This window comes from Spermophilus citellus (genome assembly GCF_964194105.1).
Source record: "Spermophilus citellus genome assembly, chromosome: 4".
Classification (NCBI taxonomy): Eukaryota; Metazoa; Chordata; class Mammalia; order Rodentia; family Sciuridae; genus Spermophilus; species Spermophilus citellus.
Genome location: NC_138185.1, coordinates 214,691,004 through 214,713,960, shown reverse-complemented (window position 1 = coordinate 214,713,960; position 22,957 = coordinate 214,691,004). Strand labels below are relative to the sequence as shown.

General features: G+C 55.3%; 1 protein-coding gene and 1 pseudogene across 2 annotated transcripts in view; one reads left to right on the top strand and one right to left on the bottom strand.

Moving 5' to 3' along the window:
- Positions 1-22,957, top strand: part of CCDC88C (coiled-coil domain containing 88C) — a 113,396-nt gene that overhangs the window by 11,729 nt on the left and 78,710 nt on the right. The gene's annotated exons all lie outside the window — the stretch shown is intronic.
- Positions 1,180-2,369, bottom strand: LOC308647383 (large ribosomal subunit protein uL1-like; annotated as a pseudogene). Its single transcript has one exon. The product of its transcript is annotated as a large ribosomal subunit protein uL1-like (transcript).

Below are 22,957 nucleotides of genomic sequence, written 5' to 3'. Positions count from 1 at the left end.
CGCTTGGAGAAACCCAACCCAGCAAGACGCGCGTGTTCAGGGCCCTGTGCGTTCAGAGTGGACAGTGTTCTGCTGTGTATCTTTTCTTTCTGATTTATGGCAAAATAAAGTTCAGTTCTCATGGTGGAAGTTGCACGTCCTCTTTATGAACAGCTTAGAAAATAAGTAGCCAGAAATCCAAACCACCCCCGAGCCCACCCCTGTTCCTGGGAGACAATCGCTGTGACCATTTTTTAGTGCTTCCTCTCAGTTCTCGAGTGAATGGTTTTTGTTCTGTGTCATTGTGGCCCTGCCATATATACAATTGCATATCCTGCCATTCCCCCGTCCCCTGACCTGGCGTGACTGCGCAGGGGAATACTGCAGACACTTCCCAGAGGACCGCTTAGCCTGCCCAGTGGAAGGTGGAATGCCTGGGATGGGTGGGGTGGGGGAGAGGTTGCCCCGGTGGGTAGGACTCCCCTTTGGGAGCTTTTTGGCAGACACATTCTGCCACCTGCCCTGGGTCTTGTCCTGCAGGAGACTGTTCTACTCCCTGCTCTTACTTCCTTTTCTGCAGCCCAGTAGAGGAGGGGCCATTGGAAAGATGGGGTCTCTCCTGAGGAACATGGGCTGCTTTTGCAAGAAAGCTGAACTTGACCTCTGACAGTCTGCTGAAACAAAGGGCTCTTGCCGTTTTTTCTGGGGTGTAGGGCAGTGTGGCTGGGACCCTGAGGACCACCAATAATCCCAGTCTCACTCCTCCTCCTGACCTGCTGCCCTGGGCTCTGCTGGGGTCAGGGCTCTGGAATTTGCATTTTTGAATGCTCCCTAGCTGCTAGACAGGACAGCTGCTCAGTGGGCTAGAGCGGTGGTTCCAGCCAGCCGGGGGCCTTGTTAGAAGTGCAGGTCTTTAGGCCTCACACCTGCCGTGGAGGTCAGGAGTCTGTTTTTATCAAGCCCCAGGTGATAAGCACCCCCACACCTGGTCAGGGCATTTCTAATGAGTCTCAGTCACTTCTAGCCCAACCTCCTGTGGCAGAGGGAGCTCAGTTCTCCAGGGGACTCTTCTTCGTCACCTACACATCTCCTGGTTCCTGGATGGGAAGGCCCGGTCCCACCAGCCATCTGAGGAGGGAAGGGAAAGGGAGGGGACGAGAGGGAGCTTGCTTTCTTTTTCTTTTTTAAGGGATGGTAGCACTAGGATTTATTACGATGTGCCTTAATACAGGCGCTGGGCTTGCCCATGGTGCTCTTGATGTATGAAGCCCGGCCAGGACATTCTGCCAGTTCTTGAGCAATGACACCAGGAAGTTGACAGCCAGGTGGATGTTGTACACAAGCTCATCATCTGTCATCTTCACATGACCAACAAAACAGCCAGACATAGCACCTTCTTTATCTGAAACTCGATTGTGGATTTCACCCCATCAACTTTGGCCACCATGTTTTTATTGTGTGTCAGCAGGGAAGGGAATTTACCAGCCTTATTTAGGCCTGGACCCAGGATTCGTGGAATCTGCTTTATCAAAGACTCTGAGGCCAAAAAGGCATCATACTTCTTGGTCAGCTTCTTGACCAACTTCTTATTCTTGTTGAGCTTCTTCAATGCCTCCATGTCCATGTGGGGGATATCCACAGCCTTGGCCTCGTCACAGTGCTGCTGGTCCCCCAGGACGCACACAGAGAACTTAGGGCGGGGAGTGGACTTAAGCCTGGTGGTGCCCGAGAAGCGCTGTCCTTCTGGGGATCATAGTTCTTCAAGCTGATCTGCAGCTCCACCATTTCCAGAAACTTGCGATGGTTCCCATGCAGGACTTCCCGCACCGCCTTGTACAGGGTGTCGCCAGAGACTTTGCTGCTCATGGTTGCTCGCGCCGCACACAGTAACAGAAAGAGTGAGAGGGAGCTTTCTGAAGCTGGCCAGGCGGGTGTGTGTGTGTGTGGGGGGGGGGGGCAGCAGCTCCAGGACAAGCATCAGGCAGGACTGGGGATGAGAGTCCTTGAGGGAGGGCAGGCTGGCCGGACGTCTGTCTGGCTGCCCCGCCCGGCTTGCTCTCTCCATGCACAGCCGCGCGTTTTCATCTGACCTTTTTCTAAGTTTAGGTTGTTCCCCTCAGAACCTCAAATAATTACCTTAACGTGGCTTCACTTGAGAGCAGAGCCAGTCAGGAACCCACCCCTCGCCCGGTGTCCCCCCACCATGCCCGGTTCTGGGCACCACCCTCTGGCTCCTCCTCCTCTTGTTAATCTGGTGGCGTCCAGTTCACGTGTTATGCTGTTGCTGTATGTACCTGTGTTTGCACACATTTACATGCACACGTTTACACGTGCACATGGATTGTGCTTTGCTTTGTGTGATTTTGTTTTCCTGTAGGGCTGGGAGGGAACCCAGGGCCACACCTCGAGCCACACTTTAGACAAACTTGCATAAATGGTAGTGGGCTGCCTTGATGCTCCCCACCAGCCGTGGTTTTGACGTTGGCCGGCCTTCCTTGCCAGTCCACTCGGTACGCACGGGGACTGCCACAGATGAGGCTTGTCTTGGGAAATGTGTGCGCTCAGTTTGAAGATTGAAGACCTTTGTCAAGAAGAAGAATAGAAGGAAGTGTGCCTCGACATTGTTGGTGGGAACGCTGTGTGGGGAGGGTTTTAGGCGTGTGATCCCTGGCTGCTGTGAGCCAGGGACTGGCAGGGGGACCTAGTCCAGGAGCCCTGCCGCCCGGGCAGAACCAGCTTCAGGAATAATGCAGAGTGATGAGTTGGCAGAGGGGAAGTGGCCTTCTCCTCCCTGGTGGCAAAGGTTACTGAGGAGGACCTCGCCTTGATTTTGTGGCTTGTGTCACCTTTCTGAGGAAATTAAAGATGGTGTTTCTGATTATACAAATGTTTTCTTACTGAAGCTTAGGACATGTGAAGGAAATTAAGTCCGCTGTCTGGCTGAAAGGGGAACCCTGGTTAGCTTTCGTCCTCCCGCCTTTTCCTGCCTGGGGGCACGTATTCCCGAGGGTGGTCTCGCACTCAGCGTCTCCAGCCCCCTTTTACCTCCCTACGGTTAAGTGTCCTTCTGTAATGTGGATTTCAGTGTCTGCGTGGTACTTTTCATGTGGCTGTTCCATTCTCATCTGTACGAGTTGGTTCTGTTTCCGAGTTAAAGTCAGTGACACCGCGAACCTGCCGGGCACACCAGGGCACACAGTGTCCCAGCCAGTGCTTCTGTTTCCGGGGTGAACCCCTGGCTGAGAGCTCCCGGGTCAGAGGGCGTGTGGGTTTAGAGGCCCTCTGCCCCTCCTTGCCCCCGTGCCTTTCTGTTGGCCTTTTCTCTTCCTGGGCGGGTTGCCGCCGGCCCCTGCAGGGTTGAGGGGCATTTGTTAAGATGAGTGTTCTCTGTTGCTCTTGTCCTGCCCCAGCCCCAGGACCTGAGGTATTTCTTGATTTGTTTCTTTTTGTCTTGTTTTTGTGAATCTGGGGCAGCCTGCACGCTAGGCAAGTGCTCTGCCCTTGAGCTACACCCCAGTTGGATTTTTGCCAACTTGGGTGAACCTCCTCTGAGGGAGGGAGCCCTGGACACTGTTCTGGGATCTCTGTAGCAGGGCTGCTGGAGGGTGGAGACACAGGTGGTCAGGACCTGGCTGTGCTGGGTGGTCCAGCCCCAGGCCTGGGTTCTGTCCCGTGTGGGCAGTGGCCCCTTGTCTGCCCATGGACACAACAGATAGGCTCTTCTGTGGCTTCCGTGCAGTCTGTTTAAAGTTTTTAGAGAGCCATGGGGAAGTGACCTGGGAGGCCAGGTCTGCAGGCCCATTCCCTCACTGGTGTGTGCAGAGTGATAAAATGCAGGGTGCAGAAGCTCTGGGGGGTTGTGACTGGCTACACCTCCTGGTTCTCTTCTTCCTGTCTCTCCTGGTTCCAAAGGCTGCCCTCCAGGCCTGGGGTGCTCCGTCCTGTGAGGTTGGAGACAGGCCAGGCAAACCGACATCTGTGACTCGTGTGTGGCATCCCATCTCGGGAAGGGCTGAGGACCCTGGAGAGCTTTCTCTTGGGGGTGATGCTGACCTGCACCTTGAGGGGGCCAGACTGGAGGGGGTGTCCCTTGGAGTGGAGTGGCATTGGAAAGCTTTAGGGATGTGAAGCAGCCTGGAGGTTGGGGGTCTGTGGGGGCTGGAGGATGAGACCACCAGAGGCAAGGCGCTGGGTGCCAGCTAGTGTATCTCAACTGCTGGATCCCAGAGTCCTTGAGAATTTTGTTAACTCATTCATTCATTCATTCGGTTCTGGGGGCCGAACCTAGGACCTCTGACATGCTGCCAAGTACTCCCCCATAGAGCTGCACCCCCAGCCCAGAAGAAGTTTAAAAAGGCAATGATGAAGACAAAACTTCGGCATTTGTTTCTGCAAGATGTGACACTGCCAGTTGCATCCTTGCCTGCCCTCACTTCTTGCTGCGTCCTTAGGAGGAAGCTGCTGGCCCCATTTTACAGCTTAGGAAACAGACTTGCAGTGTAAGGTGGCCCCAGAAAGCTGCACGTCAGCTGGGTTGTTGGCTGCTTGGAGAGACTTCTTTCTACACGCCAAGCCTCTAGAGTGGCTGCAGGGAGATGGTTTACCCTGGGTGGGACCCGCTGTCCTGGGAGAGTTGGGGACCCTCACCACAGTGGGGAGGGCTGGATCTTAAGCCAGAAGCCGCATGTGTGGGGCTGGGTGTGGGTGGGCCCTCTGCTCAGGCTCCCCCTCTGCTGAAGTTCTCAGCAGCCTGTAGCCCCAGAGGAAGGGCCTGGGTTGCTACAGCACTTCCGGGGTTGGAGCTGGGAGGAGGGAGAGGAGGGAGCTGCAGCCTCAGCCTTCACCCCCAGCAGCAGGAAGCTGAGAATCAGGGCTAATTGCAGCAGGTGGGGAGGGGTGAAAGGTGGGTCTGATGCAATTAGCAGAGTTGGCCCTCTGCCAGAGCCACAGAGGCTTAAAGGCGAGGATCTGGAGAGAGTGTGTGTGAGTGTGCATATGAGGGTGCGGGCATGCCTGTGTGTGCACACGTGCGAGATCAGACCTCTGCCTGGCTCCTCTTCTGCCCTGTGAGCTGCCCTTGCCCTCACGGGGGGGATGGGGGAAGAGCCCTTGGCAAGGGTATCCTGCCTTTGGCTTCCAGGTGTTGGAGTCCAGTGGGCCCCTGTGGCAGCTGCTCCCTCCAGGGTTCTGCACAGACCTAGCTCTTGGCCAAGGAGGCAGCCTCCAGCGTGGCCCAAAGCCCTGCCTGTCCCCTTACGTCACAGCTCTGGGCTTCTCCCCAGGCTTCTCTGCTTCCTCGGAAGGGCACTTCCTTCCAGAACCGCTTCTGGTACACGTTCTCTCCCCCATGAAGTGCTGGCTTCCCACTGTACGCTCCGTTCTTGGACCCCATCGTGGGAGGTGCCCAGGAGGGAGCCCAGAGCCGATGGGGATGTGGAACAGTGGTCACCCCATCATAGGGCGTGAGGTCTGAGCGTGCGCTGCCCGCAGAATCATGGCGAAACCCATGAGCGTCTGCCCTCCAAAGCCAAGAGTGGACTGAGCTGCTGATCTGTGGTGCTCTCTGTCCAGCTCACGGTGAGGACGGTGGCCAAGTGTTCAGGGGCGTGAGGTCAAGACACGCTGGGCTGAGTGACGGTTAGAAATAACTTACTCGAGAGTGGATGATGGGGCCCTAAAAACCAGAGGAAGCGGTCAGAAGTGTCAGTTCCTTTTGTGACAAAAAGGAGGGAAATGGGATTTCTCACGGTTTTAAAATGAAAAAGAAAGATTCTCTCCTGTGCCTTGAGTCCGGGTGTTCGGTGCCAAGAGCGTCCTGTTTGATGTTCTAACTGGCTTGTCGGCAGGCGTCTCGGGAGGACTTGCCCAGGCAAGCTGGGCAGCTCGTGAAGCCGGCTGCGTGGCGCATGTCCAGGGCTAATAACAGTTTTTGTTATTCAACTGTTCTTTTTGGAAAGGTGGAGATTTTTTGCCCCTTTGCCATGGCATTCAGGGGTTGGTCCTTCCCAAGATTATTTCAGATTTATGTTTCTAGGGGTGAGAATGGGAAGTTGTCTTAAATTGGTGGGTTTAGCCAGGATGTGGAGAGGTTGAGCTGGCCACACCCTGAACCCCAGTCTGAGTTTATTGGGGAGTCTTGGAGGGCCTAGAGGTTTCAGATAGGTGAAGAGAGAGGCTTCCAGGTGTACACTGCAGAGGGTCTTTTTTGGGGGGAGGGAGTACCAGGGATTGAACTCAGGGGCACTCAACCACTGAGCCACGACCCTAGCCGTATTTTGTATTTAGAGGCAGGGTCTCACTGAGTTGCTTAGCACTTTGCTTTTTGCTAAGGCTGGCTTTGAACTCGTGATCCTCCTGCCTTAGGTTCCTGAGCTGCTGGGATCACAGGTGTGCACGTGGCTGCTGGGGGTCTTTTGGTGTGCCCTTGGGTTTCAGCAGGTTAAGGGGTGAGGCTGGTGGTATGTTGGTTGGGTGCTTTCTGGAGGGAGGTGGGGTGCCTGCAGCTTTGGAGAGAATGTCTCCTGTGTTCCCTGAGCTGCGTGGCCTGGGCTGCAGGGGGAGGCAGGTTTGCTTCTCAGGGGAGGGTTTGAAGTCAGCCACCACCTGGAGACATGCATGGGCTGGCCCTGTGGGGTGGCCTCTCTGGCTACTGGAAGGACAGGTGGGTGAAGTCAGAGGATGAAGGAAGATGGGAGGTAGGCGGGCAGCAGTGAGGGAGAGCTCTGCTGGGCACCACTGTGGGTCATTTAACTCACTCCTGCCTTTAGAAACGCGTGTGTTACCGTTGCTGGCAGCGTGACTTAGGTACATCGTTGGCTTCGCCCGTAAGTGAGTAATGATTACCTGTGGCTTGTGAGGCTCAAGTGAAGTCACAGGAGTTTCTGGAGGCAGTGAACCACAACAGCCATGACTTATCCTAGGTGACCCAGTCCCGGGCTCTGGTTGGCCTGAACCCTGCAGGTGGAGGACAGGAGGTGGGAGGCAGGAGATGCACATCCCAAAAAAATAGGCCCGGTGAGAAGAGCCGCTGTAAGCTGCACTGTCTGCAGAGACTGAGGTTGAGCCCTGGGTTCCTCTGAGCTCATCCAGGAGTTCATGGCCTTGGCCAGTCCCTTGTCTCAGAGTCCAGCACCCCCAGGGAGGAGGTTAAATAAGGCCGTGTGTCGCAGTGTGCTACAGGGAGCTGCCTGTGAGGCTGCTGCGGTGCCTGCAGCTCTGGCAGGGGGTGGTTGGTGATCAGGCGGCTTCCAATGGCGGGTGATCAAAGGGTCCTTCCAGGGATAAAGCACTGGGATTCCCTCGGATTAGCCGACTGGTGCGCATGTGCCTGTTGCCTGCGTGGTCTGCTGTCTTAAGCTTGCTGCGTGCTGAGCAGCTTACACATTTTATCTTGTGGAAGAAAGCATGCAGTTTTGTCTCCCACCAGCAACAAAACTTCCAAAAAAACAGGCACCGCATCTATTTTTATTTGTGTCTCCCTCCAGCGGCATGGAAACGTGCCTGCCTTCAGTGTGCGTTAAAGGCTTGATAATTAGCAATGTAAGCTGCCGTTCAGTGGAGTAAATAATTCAGAGTTATGTCGCTCCATTCAGGGAACTCGGAGCTGCCCTGGTTTGCGCAGAAATCCTGGCTCTGGGCTGCAGTGTTCCTGCACGGGGCCCTGACTGGAATATTGGAAGACGGGCCTGTCTTCTTCACACGGTCCCTGGCCCAGGGTGGATGCAGGCTCTGTAGGGGTGACAAACCAGGCAGAGGTGCAGGGGGGCCCTGGAGCCTTTGAATCCCACCCCTGGGGCCTGCTGCTTTCACACCGACCTGCCTGCCGGCTTTTCATGTGTTGTTTGCTTTGTTGATGGGAATGCCATCTGTCAGGTACGGGGAGGGGAGTCTCAATTCCTGGGGGGAGGAAATTAAATTGATTGTTTTCAACTTTGTCTAGCCAGCTTGGCTCCCCTGAGCTTTCTAAGGTCTAGGCTTAATGACCTTAGAATTAAAACAAAAAAAAGTGCCTCCTTTCCACCTCATAATAGGACAGGTTCATCTGTTCCTGCAGCTGGTCAGGTGAGTGGGCGCCCTGTGAGTGAGGACCCTGGCCGAGTCATCTTGGGCACTCTGGAGCAATTCAGGTGTTTCTGGTGCTCAGTTTTTTTGTTTTTTTTTTTTTTTCTGGGTGAGAGTCTGTGGCATTGGAAATTTATAGGTGAGTTTACAGGATTGAATTTTTCTGGTGGAAGTGCCCCACATTGCCAATGTGGTGTCCCAAGCTTGAGATCCCTGAGGAGACAGACAGGCCATCCTCACCTTCCCAGGGGGTCACAGAGAAGCCTGAGCCACCTGGATGGCCCCCTGCTTTCTTGTTAAGCCTCCTCTCTTCCTTGGGGAAGTGAGATTCGCCCAGGCCACCTCTACCTCTTCTGCCCTCTGGGCCTGCTCCCTAGGGGGCCTCAAGAGGTGCCTTCCCACCCAGGAGGTGGCCAGCACTGGGCCAGCCAGCCCCTGCCTGCACAGCCCTGCAGGCTCCTCATTTCCTCTGCATCAGTGAGTAGGAATCCCGCAGGACACTGGTGGGCTCCCAGCTGTTGGCTCCTTTGTCCTGCAGGGTAGTAGCTGGACTCAGTTCCCTTGATTTTGACAGATCAGGGAGAGAGGTGCTCAGCAGGACCTGGCTGTGGGTGTGGGTGGAGCTGGGTTTTTGGCTGGACTCTGCCCAGGCTCCTGCCTGTGCTGGCCTCCTGCCTGGCCCCTTCCTTGGCCCACTCTCTGGAGCCCACACAGGCACTCTGCACCCAAGCTGTGGCTTCTGACAGAGGTGGCTTCTGACCTCTGTCCCTCCTCCCCGCCCACTTGCTTTCTCTGTGTCCCAAGGGCAGGAACTCTGGTGTAAGCTGAAGGACCTCCCCCTCCTTGCTGGCATTTTAGGGTTCCTGAAAGTGGCCCGGCTGGGCTCTCTAGTGGTCCTTCCTTGTACAGGGTTTTTATCAACCCTGAGGCTTGAAAGGGGGGTGATTTCTAAAGGCACAGCCGTGGTGACAGGCCTTTTGATCATTTTTTTTTTTAGTTGTTGATGGACCTTTATTGTTACTTTTTTGTGTATTTGTATGTGGTGCTGAGGAGGAACCTGGGCCTCAGACGTGCTAGGCTACAACCCAGTCCCCTTTTGATCTTGTCAGAACTCAGACGGCATTCTTAATCAGCAAGTACCTGGAAATTTGACCAGTGAAGCCCCTCCCCCCTCTCTCTCTGTTCCTGCCCTGCTCACCTGTCCCCAGAGGTGAAAGGTAGGACCTCGGAGCTTCATGCCCACAACCGACCCACGCCTCTGGATTTACTGGGTTGGAATTAGATAGGTACCTGGTAGAAAGGGGTGGTGGGTGCACAGACCTGTCAGTGCCAGGTCTGTTTGAATTCTCCCAGGTGCATCAGGAAGGGCAAGCTCAAGCCACCAGACACGGCCAGGTGGCCAGAAAAGGGTCAACTTTTGGGAGCAGCTTTCTTGGTGGCCCTGGTAGGTGGCTGCCACCCTGAGGGGTCCCAGAAGGTGAGAAGCAGCCAGAAGTCAGGAGGCCAAGTCACGATTTGGTGTTGAAACCCACGTATATGTTCAGATTTGGTTGGAAGAGTTTAGAGCGTGCAAAGGGTGGCCGGTCTTTAAACCCCAGAGCACAGCCAAAATTTAAAAATAAGAAAAAAGAATTTAGTATGCTCAGAAAAATTTAACTTTTGTACTTTAGGAAGCTGCCTGATTTTAGAAATCATTTCATTTTAAGAAGCAAGGAATCCAGAGAGTTATTGTTTGAAGGGTGCAGAGTTTCAGTTATATGACACGAAAAAAATTCTGGAGACAGGGTGGGGATGGCTGCCCCCGTTAGTGTGCTGGTGCAGAATGCCACTGCACTGGTGCTTAGCAGATGGTTCAGGAGGGGAGTTTTGTGTAGTGTCTGAAGACCGTAGGCTTCAGTGGGCTGCTGCTGGGGGGCTTTCTGTACCTTCCTCATTTGATCTCACCTTCAGAAGATGGCGTTTTTTTCCCCATCTCAAAGCTGAGTGGGAAGCTCAGAGAACTGTGGTCTCCAGAACCTGGTCACAAAGCCTAGGATCTAAAACAGTGAGTGGCTGAGCCTGAGGACTGCCCTCGCCTGTTCCTTCTGGGGGCCCTGTTCCCTCTCTCTGCTTCTCATTGTGCAAGGGACCAGGCAGAGGAAGTAGGGTGTTTCCCCTGGTTCTCTGGACTTTGGAAATTGGGCTTTTCCTTTGCAGTGATGGGGATTGAACCCAGGGGTGCTTTACCACCGGGCTGCACCCCAGCCCCATTTTATTTGTATTTTGAGACAGGGTCTCGCTAAGTTGCTTAGGGCCTCCCTAAGTTGCTGAGGCTGGCTTTGAAGTGGCGATCCCCTTGCCTCAGCCTCCCAAGTTTGCTGGGGTCACAAGAGTACATCACCATGCTCGGCCAAGACTGGTGACAGAGTGCACAGTACCTGGCATGTGACTTTGGTGCCACCATCAGGAGGACGTGAGCTTCATGTGGGCTTTGCCTTCTGGGGTCCAGCAGCGCTGATGTGGAACGGCTGGGTAGGAAGCCCAGGTACCACCCTAGCCTTCTCAGGGTCTTAGTCTGTCCTGTGGTGCTACCATGGAGTACTACAGACTGGGTTATGTATCAGCAATAGAAGTGTTTGGCTCATGGTTCTGGAGGCTAGCAAGTCCACGATCAGGGCACATCTGGTGAGCGCCTTCTTTTGGCATAACCTGGCAGAAGGCATCACTGGTGAGGGCAGAGGGGAAGGGGCCTGAATGCCTCCATTTGTCAGGCACCCACCTCCAGATGGTTGGGCCACTCCCGTGAAGACTGCATTCATCCAGACAGGCCTCCTCTGCTCCTGCAGCCCCACCTCTCAACATGGTCACCTCGGCATTGGGCTTCCAGCACGTGAGCTCTGGGGGGCCCGGTCAAGCCTGCACACTCTGCGTTCCAGCCAGAGGCGTCTGCAGGGAGGCTCTAATGAGTGCGGAGGCCCGAGCGGGAGCTTATGTTTTCTCCATTTATCAGGGAGCATGTGGCACGCTGTGGGTGTCACACCAAGGGAGACGGTCCCCGCCCTCTCAGGTTGATAACAAGATGGAGATGCCAGAAGCATACATTAACAGGATACAAGGTTTTTGTGGAGCATTTGGCTGTATGCCAGAGGCTGTGTTCAAATATTTTTTCAAGTGAAACGGGCATCTAATAGGAACGTCCATGGTGCTGCCCACACAGGACCGGAAGCCCTGCCCAGCCTGGCCCTGCTTAGGGGGCTGGGTACTCGTGCTGGTGGAGCAGAGTCAGCCAGCATTTCTTTCCTTTTCCTTTTTTATTTTTTAAAAGAAAAGCCTTTTCATGTGGAGGCGGCATGGGGATTTTTCCACATCATAAGCCCCAGAAGCCAGCGTGTTCCTGGGCCTAGGATGCAGGGGCTTTTTTAGAAGTTCATGTTTAAATCAAACCAGAATTAACCTGTCGGATGCAGAAGCTTCCCTTTCTGCTTGAAGCCTCTTGGGTCTGGGTCAATGAACTCCGTCTTAAACTTGGAATCATATCCAGAGGAGTCCTTGGTGACTTCCCCTGGGAGCCCTTGAGGGCTAGGAGGAGAGCAGAGGTGGGGACCCTTCATTTTCCTTTTAGAGACTGGACTGGGCGAGAAGACGGAGGGGCCAGGCTTTCCTTCTCACCTCCCCTGCCTGGCTTGTGGAGGCCTCAGTTCACATGGCTGTGAGCTGCTGAGGCCCTAGGGACCCGGTCAGGGGTGGAGGTGGAGGACAGGCATGCACCCTGTGCACCTCGGCTATGCTTGGGCTGAGTGCTGGTCTGACAGCCAGACCGTGTCCTGTCTTGCTTGGGCTGAGCAGAGCCAGGAACCTGCTTGATTTTCTGCCTTCTGTGTTTATCACCTCAGTGTTCAGCGTGTGACTAAACCGTGCATGAAAAGAGAGGACAGATGTCCACTGACCGTCCTGCCACTTCAGCACATTCAAGTGTTTCATAGTTAACTGTCCTTCTGAGCCAGTGGCCCTTGCCTGGGAAGGGAATCTGTGGCTTTCGTGGGACAGCTGAGGGCTATTAATACCCAGGGAAGTCCTTTTGCCTGGTCCCACGGGGAGGAGCCGACAGCTGTCTCCCAGGTGTGCTTCTGAGTCACGGCCCGCTGTTAGAACAGATCGAGTCTTTGGTGGAACGTCGCGTGTTCAGGCACTGAGGCCCTTTTTAAGTCATTTTCCGTATTCCACATGGGACTCTCTGCTTGTCATGTGCATTTCTTGTTTACACATTAGTTTGGGGGTTTGCTGGCTGCAGCCAAGTTAAGCCCTGAGCAGCAGAAATGGTCATCCCTGATCTTCCAGTTGCTGAAGCTCATGTTGCCCAGGATCAGTGGGGTGCCAGCCGGGATCAAGAGCCTCTGTGGCAGACACCTTAGCCTGGTACCTGGCTGGCCTCAGGGTGCTCGAGGCCCAGAGGTCAGGGTCAGCTGTAAGTGCTTGGGAGAGCTGGGCTAGCGCAGCCCAGAACTTCAAGGCCTGTCTCCTCACTTTACACAGGTGGTGGTGGGGTCGGTTGCAGCCACCCAGTAGTTAATGGCAGTGCTGTGGTTGGGGTGCAGCCCAGTGGGACAGTGCCTACGTGCATCGATGCTCAGCACCATGGAGCAAAAAGACAAAATGAAAAATGTGCATCGAGGGGCTGGGGATGTGGCTCAAGCGGTAGCGCGCTCGCCTGGCATGCGTGCGGTCCGGGTTCGATCCTCAGCACCACATACCAACAAAGATGTTGTGTCCGCTGAAAACTAAAAAAAAAAATAAATATTAAAAATTCTCTCTCTCTCTCTCTCTCTCTCTCCCTCTCTCCCTCTCTCCCTCTCTCCCTCTCCCTCTCCCTCTCCCTCTCCTCTCCTCTCTCACTCTCTCTTTAAAAAAAAAATGTCATCGTGGAGCTGGACTCAGCTCCCATATGACAGAGATGGCAGAAGTCTGGCCCTACGTTGGTTAGGGATCGCTTGACACCTGATTCTTTTCCTCTCGCGACACCCCTGGGTTTGGTGAATGTCCCAGTGTGTTTTCAAGACTCCAGTGTTAGTCCTGGGGCACTTAGGAGGTGAGTCCTGATGGTATGTGGCTCTGCTGTTTTGATGGCTCAAGTGTTAAAAGCTCCAGGACTTGAGTTGCCCAGCGACCCCCAGCACATCTGCTGGGACCCTCCAGACCCCCAAAGCGAGGACTGCTTGGCTGGTCCTGGCGGTGCAGGGCGTCAGTGTTGTTCCCGAGCTTCTCTTTAGGTGACCGTGAGTGCAGCCAGGGCTGAGAACCCTGGTCCTGTCCAGCCTACCCCTCACACGGCACCTGGAGAGCAGAACCAGGGGCCCGAGTGGCCTTCCTCTACCCATCATTGATTCCAAGGCAGCTGGTGACAGTGTCAGACCCGAGGTCACGACTCCTGTCCCTCAGGTGGCTTTCTTCCCTGCTTGCCTCATCTTCTGAGGTCACGGAGCCCTATGGACAGACACTGGGGTGGTCACTGCATGCTACTTGCCAGGTCCTATGCCAGCGGGCAGGGAGTTCAGGCTTTTCAGTTTGCACCTGGCCGGAGATTGGGGGGGATGGAGCACGCAGGGGCTGCAGCCATCAGCATCTTCCTGGGTACAGCTTTGAGGGCACAGGGTTCCTAGCGGATGCTGCGTGGCCCAGGCTGGTCTTCGGAAGAAGACGCTGTGGGTGTGGTCATCGCCTGAGCAGTTGGCCAGACTTGTGAGGCCTGGGCCCCTGCTTCCTCTGCCTGCTCAGCTTGGCACTGCATCCAGGGGAGTGTGGAGGTCTGGGAGCTGAGGTGCGCAGGCCTGGCCTTGGTCACCTTGGCAACCAGCTACTGGCTTGTACGGGCCCTGTGTGATGTGGTCCTTGAGCTTCTGTCAGGTGAGTTCTCCTCTGAGGTTGATCGCCATGTGGCATAAACACCTTCTGTTCAAAGCTTCAAGCACCCAGACAAAGGGTGGGTGCCGGGCTCTGTGATGAGGCCTCTGCAGAGCCCGATGTGCCACCCGTCACTCCTCTCCTCTGGCTCCTCAGAAGGTCCTCCCTGCCTCAAGCACCTGCCCTGTGCCTGGCCACCCTGCAGCAGCTCTGAGAGGTCCTGGGCGTGGGAACTGGGCCGAGGGGTCCAGAAACAACTTGCCCAAGGGAGCTCCGCCCCAGCTCCAGAGCCGAAGCAGTCCCACCGCACAGTCCTCCGAGGAGGACTGAGGACTGTGCGAATGTGGTTCAGACCCATCACTCATCTTTCTCCAGCTGTGGTCCTTGCATTAGAGGCTTTGCCTTGCATGTGTCCTGTGGGCTGGTTACTCCACATCTTTGGGTCACAGTCCCCATTTTTAAAATGGTAATCACAACAAACTGGGCTCAGGATAAATAAGTGGTGTATTTAAAATTCTTACCAGGTGCCCGGCCCTCGGGGGTGCCAGCAGTCTCCTGTGCAGCACTGGATCCAGAGGGTGGCCAGCCTGGCCTGTTATCATGGCCTCTGGCCACCGCCTCCAACAGAGCTGCCGTAGTTGGCTCCAGGCCCCTGAGTTGGGTCCAGACTGGCTCACACCCATGACAGCAGAGTCCTGGGGTCGTCGGGGACTGGGCGAGTCCCCCTCCCATTTGACCAGTCACCTCCCGATCTTGTGGGCCTCATGGAGGACCTGCCATGGTGGCTGCAGGGCTGGAGCACATACGGATGGAGCCCTAGGTGACAGTGTCAGTCAGCCACCAGAGCAGGGTCACAAATGAAGGCGACGGAGCAGCCGTGAGCCCCTGAGGGTGCATGCCATGAGTGCCTGCTGTGTGCGTGCAGGTTGGCAGCCCCCTTCAGCCTCTGGGTTCTGTGAGGGCCTGCTGCCTCTTTTTTTTTTTTTTTGGCAGTGGGTACTGGGGATGGACCGGGGCCTCTCACATGCTAGGTGAGTGCTCTACCACGGAGCTGCACCCCCCACACTTTTTATTTTGAGACAGGGACTTGCTAAGTTGCCCAGACTGGCCTCAGAATTGTGATCCTCCTGCCTCAGCTTCCTGCGTAGCTCTGCATTTGCTTATTTTCTTCTCTCTGTCTCTCTCTCTCTCAGAGCATTTTAGTTAAACACAGTTGCTGGGTTCATTTTGACAAAATCATGCACATGTGGAATTTGATTTCGACCCTGTCCCCCTTTCCTCCTCTTTCCTTTTCTTGACAGATCTTCTTTCTTACTTACTTATTTATTTATTTTTGATTGGTACTTTTTATATATACATAAAAATGTCATTCTCTGTGCAGTATTTATATATGCATGTAATGTGATTTTGTTAAATTCATTTTGTATTTCCTCCCCCCTTCTCCCTCTTGAGCATTTACTTTTTTAATTGCAGGCTGGTCATAGGGGAGAGAGGGTGTGCACAGTCATCAGACTGTCTATAAAAAGTATGAGGCGGATGGCTCATGAATTAGTATCCCCATTTTATAGATGAGCAGGTGAGGCCCTGGGATATTCATTGCTTCTGGCTACACGCTAATGGGTGTCAGACTTGAAATCAAGCTCAGGCCTTTGTGGTCCCTGTCCAGTGTTTCCTCTGCACTGTGTGGCCTCTGAATCAAAAACGGCACATGGACACTTCTAGAATGTGAAGATGTGCCCCACTCAGAGCAAACAGAGCCCTCTTTGGACTACTCAGGAGGGGCCCCAGCTTCTGGCTTCACAGCTTGGTCCTGCCATGTCCACCTATGACCTCATCTCCAGGCCAGGTCTTGGAGACCTGGGGGCTGGCAAGTCCCAGGACACTGGCGTTGTGCTAGTTCCTGCCCGTTGGCTCCCTTTCTGTCTGAGGCTGCTGGAGGTTCCCACCTTTGTGAAGCTCTGAAGGTGGCACAGCCGCAGGGCGTATGTGGGACAGGAGGACTGCTGACGTGGGACCCGGAAAGGCATGGGGGGTGCCTCTGGTGAGTGGATTACTTTTTCCACCTGGGCTTTGATGCTCTGGGGCCCTGCAGGCCTGCGAATCTGAACCTCACATCAAAACTAGCCCCGGGCTCCTGGGAGACCTCCCCGGCCTTGGGAGGGGAGGGCTGGTGGTCTGAGGGCTCATGCTGCCTCTGTGGGGAGCAGCTGCTGTGAAAGAAAGCAAGAAAGGGAGGAGCTTGTCCTCTGGAGCGGATGGGAATTGTGCTCTGATGCTGGGTGACTGGAGACTTGAGAGCCACCCCGGCCTGTGCTGGGATTTGAGGAGCAGGGCTTAGGACACCATAAGATGCAGCTGCATGTCCGGCCCTGGGCTTCCTGGGTGACCAGGGGTGCACCAGGGGTTCTGGGCCCGCCCTGCGGCCTGGGTGTGACCAGACAGGGAAGTGAGACTCCAGACTCAGAGTCTAGCATGTGGCTTGTTAGCACCACTCTGCCCAGTGCAGTTCCCCAAGGAGTAGCTGCCAGGGCAGGAGGCCTTGGCGGGGGTAGGCGGGCCACCCCTTACTCCCTGTGCCCGTGCAAAGCCACAGCACGGTCGTGTCTCAGTCTCAGCTCTTGGGGCATCTGGTTGGCCCTTGAGCCTTGGGTTTTGGTAGATGGCTCTCCCACTTCAGTCTCGCTGGATGCACTAGTCCTCTTGGAACCCAGGTGTGGTACCCTCAATGCCTTCCCAGGGTGCACCTCTGTGCCATTGTGCCCAGGTGGTGCGCTCACACTGTCTGCAGGGTGTGGTGTGCCTTCATGCTCCGCAGGCTCTCCCCTCCCGAGGCTGCAGGTCTGGACCCTGCATCACCTGTTCCTAGAGAAGTTTGCACATAGATAAACTCGTTTCTGTCCCACTGTGGGAAAAACGGCCCTCATGTCTTTCAGCTGTTGCAACGTCCTCTCCATGGGAGGGCCGGCTCCAGGTCCCCATCTCTGTCCCCAGCAGAGCTGACAATAAAATGGTTTATAATCTGCAGGAGCACTGCATCTTTTCCCAGCTTCATTTCCCCAAGAACAGAGCCGTTCCCAGGGGTGTCTGATTTCCCACCGGCCATTCAGCAAGCCCCACGCCATTCTTAAAAGGGGAGGAACTGGTTCTGCAAGGTAAACCGATAGCTGGGTAGCTGCGTGGAGTCCTCAGTCAGCAGCTTAATAAGTTACCTTCCAGGAGGCGGGATGCCCTGGTGCCCCCGCCCACCCCCAGCGCCCAAGCAGAGTGAGGGAGGAGCCTCCCCTCCCCTGGTCTTGCAGGGGAGGCTTGATCAAAGTGGGGCAGTTGGGCAGGAACAAAGCCAGCCTGCCTGGCAGTTTTCAGCCCCCTGAGTTCTGGCAGGACCCCCTCCCGCTCCTGGAGTGTGGCCAGCCTTGGAGACAGCTGCTCCCTGTGCTCGGGCTGGGCAGAGCCACAGGGGAGCAGCTTCACCCGTGAGGGGCAGCTTCCCTGGCTCCATCTGCAGATGGGGAGGTGGCCCTGGGCTGGAAGGTGCTGAGAAGTGGGTGCTGGACCCCAGGCCTCGGAGCCCGGAGTCCTTCAGGAGCAATCTTATCTGGCTCCCAGAGGAGGCTGCCAGACAGGGCAGAGCAGCTCTGGCCTTGAGGGCAGCTGCTGGAGGGCAGAGCCCTGACTTCAGGGCTGAGGTCCTGAAAGGGAAGGCTAGTGACAGACAAGCTCCAGGGCAGTGGTGGCCTTGGTGACTGGCATGGAGGTTGCAGCCCAGGGCTTGACAGGTGTCTGGGGCCTTGCTGCTGGTAGGTAGAGAGGCCCTCTGAGATCATGCTGTGTGCCTGAGGAGGTAAGGAACGGGGTTTAAAACTGGCACACAAGGGCTGGGGCGTGGCTCGGTGGCAGAGCCCTTGCCCTGCACTCGCAAGGCCTGTGGTCCCATCCCCAGCACTACGTAGAACACGTGCCGCTTGACATGGCCCTACATGCCTGTCATCTCAGTGGCTCAGGAGGCTGAGGCAGGAGGATCACAATTTCAAAGCCAACCTCAGCAACTTAGTGAGGTTCTAAGCAACTTAGCAAGACCCTGTCTCAAAATAAAAAGGGCTGGGGATGTGGCTCAGTGGTTAAGTGTTCCTGGGTTCAATATCTGGTACTAAAAGTAAATAAATAAGAAGACAATAAATCAACTTAAAAGGAAACATACTAAACACACAAAAAACTGATGTGTGGACTATGTATGGAGAGTGTGATTCCTGCCCCCCCGCCCCCAAATACTGGGGATGGAACCCAGGAGTGTTCTGCCATCAAGCTATACCCCAGCCCTTTTTATTTTTTTATTTTGAGGTGGGGGAGTCTCACAGGCCCTGCCAGGTCTTGAATTTGCCCTCCTCCTGCTTCAGCCTCCCGAGTGGCTGGGGTTTCAGGTGTGCACCACCACACCTGGCCTGGGGGCCGTGATGGAGTTTGTGCCTACTGTCTAGGAAGGCTGTGATCTCCCTTGAGCTTGCTGAAGGAGGCCAGATGGTCCCGGGGTCGCGAGCAGCTCTCCACGAGTGTGCTCGTTTCTGAGCCTGCAGTCAGGTGTGAGTTTACCCCGACCTTGAGGGCCATGCTTTCCCCTCTCGCTGGGTGCTCTGTCCTTGCCCACCATGGACCTGGCCCGGCCCTGGCCCCAAGGAGGGACTCAGAGGCACACCTACATCCTCCTCCCTCTTGAGGCGCCTGGAAGACAGAGAAACAGGCTGAGCTGGAGCAGGGACAGCCTGGGAGGGCCTTCATTTGAAGAACCCAGCAGAGTCTGCTGCTCCCTGACCAAGGGCCAGCTAGAGTCCCGGTCATCTGGGCAGGGCTCTTGGGTTGTTCCCACCTTTTTTTTGTCGTCATCTTTCTGGGGATTGAACTCGGGGGTGCTTAACCACTGAGCCACATCCCCAGTCCCTTTTTTTTTTTTTTTTAAAGAGAGAGTGAGAGAGGAGAGAGAGAGAGAGAGAGAGAGAGAATTTTTAATATTTTTATTTTTTAGTTCTTGGCAGACACAACATCTTTGTTGGTATGTGGTGCTGAGGATGGAACCCGGGCCGCACGCATGCCAGGCGAGCGCACTACCGCTTGAGCCACATCCCCAGACCCAGTCCCTTTTTTTAAAAAAAATCTTTATTTTATTTATTTATTTTTGTATGTGGTGCTGAGGAATGAACCCAGTGCCTCATGCACACAAGGCAAGTGCTCAACCACTGAGCTATAGCCCCAGCACCCCCAGTCCCTTTTTATGTTTTATTTTGAGACAGGGTCTCACTAAGTCCTTAGGACCTCCCTAAGTTGCTGAGTTTGGTCTCATACTTGCAGTCCTCCTGCCTCAGCCTCCCTGGTTGCTGGGGTTACAGGCGTGTGCCCTCGTGCCCAGCTATGCTCCTACTTTCTGCATGCTCTTCTGCTGCATGCTGTGCTGTGGGGTGCGCCATATTTACAGGGTCCTTAGAGCCCACTATCCAGGGAGTGGCAGGTAGGTTTAATTCTGGGTGTGGCTGGGTTCTGAGGCTTTGAGCTTGATCCGAGGGGAAGAGGGCTTGATCCCTTAGGGATCAAGGAGGCCAGATGCCCCGGTGCCCCCGAGCACCCCCGGGAGGAGACAGGGGAAGGGGCATTAGAGTTCCGTGCACAGCATGTTACTTGCCGTTTTACAGATGAAAAACTGAGGTCTGGGGAAATCGCGCCTCATCTCTGTTTAATGGTAGGTCTGGAACTAGAACCTGAGGCTGCTGAATCTCAACCCAATGCTCTTTCTGCTGCCCTGGCATTGAGAAACCCATTCTAGCAAGAGAGCAGACCAGTGCCCAACAGTTAGGGCAAAATTTCAGACTGATCCTGGAGAAACAGGCTGCTGAGAAACTGCACCACAGGGGGAGTCAGGGAGGAGGCCAGAGGGGCTCAGACTGCAGAGAGGCCGGGTCTTGCAGGAGAGTCCTGTTTGGGTAGAGGACAGCTCTGACGTCCCCTCCAGGTACTCCTGCAGCCAATCTGGCCACCTGGGACAGAAGGTGTAAAAAGCCGCAGGCTCACCTCCCTGAGGTGCAAGGCTTTGAAGCGTTTTCCTTCACTAGTACAAGAACGTCCAACCTCATGGGCCCTGTCCACTCCTCCCACTTCTGGGCTGGCCTCCAGACACACACAGAGGCCTTCATTTTATGAAGCATGCGGGGGGGGGGGGAGACTGAAAGCATATAATTTCTGTCACATAAGAAAATGCCAATGTTCTCAGGAGATTGATTCTGGTGGAGGAGTGCATGACACCGTGTTCCAGTTTGCTTTGAAATTCTTTATTTTACAGCAAAGGGAAAAATCCTGAATTCAAAAGATCCTTCCATGTGCTGGCTGCTTGGTCAGACCTGCTGTGGCTCTGCTCTGGTTGTTGGCGGCTTGGAGTTTGTGCTCCTCTGGTTTTTTGTTGTTGTTGTTGTTTTTGTTTGTTTTTTGTACCAGAGATTGAACCTCAGGGTGCTCAACTACTGAGCCACATTCCCAGCCCTTTGTATTTTTATTTTGAGACGGGGTCTCTCTAGGTTACTTAGGACCTCACTAAATTGCTGAAGCTGGCCTCAAAGTTGCGATCTTCCTACTTCAGCCTCCTGAGTTGCTGGGATTAGGGGCGTGCACCACTGCACCCGACTTTGTGCCTGCCTTTGGAACATGTGAGATGGGTCTGGTGGGCCATAGTCCCCCTTTACATCAGGCCAGGGGTCAAGGGGCTGTACCTTTAACTCTGCCCACTCAGGTGCTTCTTTGGAGCTACAGGGCAGGTACTGGTGGAACTTGGCCCAGGCCTGAGAGGCAGCTCTCCAGGTTGAGCTGAGAGTGTGGATCCTGGGACTCACTGCTTCCCACCCTGGCTCATAGTTCTGCTCTCGGGCAAGGGAGTCCGTTTGGTGCTTGCACAAGTTGCTTAACTTTTTCCACTAGCAATATTCCTGCACCCTCCCGTGGGATTGGTGGCCACATGGTCAGCCCTCCAGCCTTGGTCCTCCTGGCTTGGTGGTTGGTGGGTGTGATCACGGAAGGGAGAAGACAGATCTGTGTCTGGAGACCCTGGAGCAGGCACATCACAGCCTTCAGGAGACGCACTTTCACCTCCGGAATTCTGTGGAGCCCTCCTGGGCTCCGAGGCTGGCCTCCACACACGCAGGCCTTCATTCTAGGAAGCACATAGGGCAGACAGCTCTGAAGCTCGTAATTGGGGTTGTGAAAGAAAACTCCAGTATTCTTTGGAGGTGGAATGACACAGCACTATAACGCGCTTTAATATTGTTATAGCCCAGGGGCAGCTCTTGCTCGTTGTTGAATTGGAGAGGTGGACACTGGGGCTGATCGTGTGGTTTTCTCTCCCTGGATTTGCATTGGCTGTTTTTCACAGGGAGAGTGTGAAGCGTGTGGTGTTCTCTGAAACCTCTTGGGCGCGTGTGTAAATTTTCCAGCCACTTCCCCCGGGGCGAGCACCACGGCTGGGTCTGCCGTCCTTGGTCTTGCCCGCCTCCCTTGGGCAAAGACCGAGGGGCTCTAGGTAACTGAAGTTTCCTGAAACGTCGCTGCCCATCCCGCCACCCAAGATGGCTGGAATCCCACCGTTAAAAGCTCGCAGAGGTTATTTTTACCCTTGTAGAAATAGTAATGTGTTTTGTTTGTATTGGATAAACATTTACTGAGCATCTCTGTATGAAGACCAAACAAACAGGAGAAAAGGAGTGCGGTGAGTGTGGCCCTGACTGTCCCAGCATCCCTCACTGGGGGCTGGTGCCAGGACCCCAGGGAAGGGTCCCCGTAGGCTCCCCTGATAGAGCATAGGGTGCTTCCTCACAGGGAAGTCCCACCAGGAGTCACACGTTTACAGCTGAAGCATTCTGATCCTGTTCTCAGGGGAGACCCCTCTCCCAGTGACTGGGCTTTGGAGGACAGGAAGGCCGGGTTTTCCACTTGGCCTCCGCAGATCCACTGGGTGGGGACTGAGTGGGTGCTCTGTGGGAGGCCCACTGGTGAGGCTGGCGAAGGCCTGCTTTAGGAGGTCGTGCTGTCAGCTGCTGGGGAGCTGCTGGGGCCAGCAGAACAGGTGTTCCCCTGGAGTCTGATCCCCTGGAGTCTGATCCCCGGGAGCCTCTTTTCTGTGTGCTTGGGCAGCCTCCTGCCCGCAAGGCTTGCTTTGAGGAGGCGGTGACTGAGGCACCCAGTGGTGGGGTGGGAAACACTGGCCATGTGAGACTGGTCTGGTCTTGCACACCCAGGCCCAATCCCCAGCTGCCCTGGGGTCACTGCTGGTCCTACGGGCTGGTCTGTGGGCACTTGCATTCCGCCCCTTGACCCTGAACTCAACCCGTGGAGGTGTCCACCTTGACGTAACCCTCTGACTGGCTGTGACCTCCTCCCGGCAGAGTTGCTGCCTTTGGCAGGAGCTGCTGGGACTCTGTGGGAGGCCTGGGTGGCAGAAGCGCTGGGTCGTGACGGGCTCCTGCACACACCGTGAGACAGGTCATGGGGGGCCTGTTTGCCACCTCAGAAGGGGACGTTAACACAGGGGTGGGAAGGACCAAATCCCTGGGGCTCTCCAGCTGTTTCTGGTGGGAGTGCCAGTCGGTGTGGTCACTGTGAAAAAGTAGTTCAAGGCCTGAAGTTCAGCCTCCCCTACCCTGCACCTGGCACGGTGCACTCCTGGTGTGTGCCCAAGAGAGACTTGCTGGGCGTTGGGAGACACGCACAAGTGTCCACTGTCCTCCTGTGCACAATAACAAAAGCCTGGACAGGGCCCGATGCCCGTCGGCGGGGGACAGATGAACACACTGAGACGTGATGGCACAATGGGACATTATCCAGCTGTCCAAACAGATTAACTGCAGCCGCACGCAGTGCATGCAAGGGTGGGCTCGAGGTGGAGCAGCGGGCCGGACGGCACAGGCAGCCCCAGGTGGACAGCGGCTGAGTGAGGGTGCACTCTGCACGGGAGTAGGGACTGTGTCCTTGCAGTTGGGGTCAGCGTGTCTTGGGTGGGAGGAGGCGTCAGGTG